We start from the raw sequence: 2216 nt of genomic DNA, 5'->3' as shown, positions 1-2216 counted from the left end.
CCAAACCTTGATTCCTGAAGTTTCTTGGTTATTAATAGTCATGCTGTAGTTTTCCATTGACTTTAATCACAGGGCATGGTAGTACTAAGAGACATCCTAAGGGATCCCCTGTATTCCAGTCATATTCTTCTTTTCCTCCATTATGTAACATCAAACTGATTTTCTCTTGGTAATCAGGATCAATCACACCAGCCAACAGAATAACTCCCTTCTTTGCCTGTTGATCCAGAGGTATGAGGAGCCCAAAGTGGCTGGGTAGTATTCTTAACTTCCAGTTCAACAGAATCAGTGTTATGTCTCCTGGTGGGAGTATTACTCCCTTTGGAACTAAGACCTCTAGCCCCACAGAGCATAGGGCCACAGGGATAGGAAGCAAAAATTTTACAAGTGGGTCTCTAGGGGTAATAATGAGTGGTGCCACACCCATTTCCATCCCTTGATTCCTAGACCCATGAATCCTGGCCATGGAACAAAGAGCACCATATATTGGATGCTGGTTTAGAGCATATACAGCCTCCTGGGGGACATTTTCCCAAACCTGCAATGTATTGCCACCTAGCTGTTGCTATCATTGTATCTTTAGAATTTTGCCATTTCATCATTCTACCAAGCCAGCTGCTTCAGGATGATGGGGAACATGGTAAGATTAGTGAATTCCATGAGCATAGGCCCATTGCCACACTTCATTTGCTGTGAAGTGAGTCCCTTGATCTGAGGCAATACTGTGTGGCATACCATGAGGGTGAATAAGGCATTCTGTATGTCCACAGATGGTAGTTTTGGCAGCATCATTGTATACAGGGAAGGCAAATCTGTATCCATAGTAAGTGTCTATTCCAGAAAGAACAAAATTCTGCCTTTCCATGATGGAAGCTGTCCAATGTAATCAACTGACCATCAGGTTGCTGACTGATCACCTCAAGGAGTGGTGCCATATCAGGGACTCAGTGTTGGTTTCTGCTGCTGGCATATTGGTCACTCAGCAGTGGCTGTAGCCAAGTCAGCCTTGGTAAGTGGAAGTCCATGTTGCTGAACCCATGCATAACCTCCATCCCTGCCACTATGGCCACTTTGTTCATGAGCCCATTGAGCAATGAAGGGAGTGGCTGGGGGAAGAGGATAACTGGTTTCCACAGAACACGTCATCCTACCCACCCGATTGTTAAAATCCTCCTCTGCCAAGGTCACGCTTTGGTGAGCATTTACATGAAACACAAATATCTTCATTTCTTTGGCCCATTCGGAGAGGCCTATCCACATATCTCTTCCCCATACCACCTTGTCACCAATTTTCCAATCATGTTCCTTCCAAGTCGCCAACAATCCAGCCAAACCATTGGCCACAACCCATAAATCAGTTTGCAAACACACATCTGGCTATTTCTCCTTCCAAGAAGAGTGAGCAGCCAGGTGCACTGCTTGAAGTTCTGGCCATTGGGAGGATCTCCCTTCACCATTGTCCTTCAGGGAGCTCCCAGGAATGGGTTATAGTGCTCCCACTTGTCCACTTTTCAGTGGTGCCTGCATATCACACAGAACCATTTGTGAACCAGGCACTAGTTCTCTCTTCCTCAGTCAACTGATCATAAAGAATGCCCCATGAGGCCATAGGTACAGGCTGGGAGAGGGCAGATAATGAGACAGGAGTGGAGACAATGGGCATTTGGGACACTTCCTCATGCGACTTAACTTGTGCCTTCAGGTCCTGCTTGGGCCCTATCTCATATATACCACTTCCATTTAATAATAGAGTGTTACCGCCCATGTCTAACTTTATGACTCTATGGGTCAGACAACACCTAGTTAATGATGGGCATCTCAGGCTTCATGGTGACTTCGTGGCCCATGGTTAAGCATTCAGTCTCTACTAAGGCCCAGTAACAAGCCGAAAGCTGTTTCTCGAAAGGAGAGTAGTTATCTGTAGAGGAAGGTAGGATTTTACTCCAAAATTCTAAGGTTCTGCTCTGCGAGTCACTACTAGGACCTGGCAAAGACTCCAAACAGCATTGCTATCTGCCACTGACACTTCAAAAACCATTGGATCAACTGGATCATATGGGCCAAGTGGAAGAGTTTGCACAGCAGCCTAAACCTATTCCAGAGCCTTTTCTTGGTCTGGGCCCCACACAAAACTAGCAGCTTTTCAAGTCACTTGATAAATAGACCAGAGTAGCACACACAAATGAGGGCTATGTTGTCCCTAAAATCCAAAGAGC

This window comes from Trichechus manatus, unplaced genomic scaffold (genome assembly GCF_000243295.1).
Source record: "Trichechus manatus latirostris isolate Lorelei unplaced genomic scaffold, TriManLat1.0 scaffold00248, whole genome shotgun sequence".
In the NCBI taxonomy this organism is placed as follows: Eukaryota; Metazoa; Chordata; class Mammalia; order Sirenia; family Trichechidae; genus Trichechus; species Trichechus manatus.
This window is presented reverse-complemented; position numbering follows the sequence as displayed.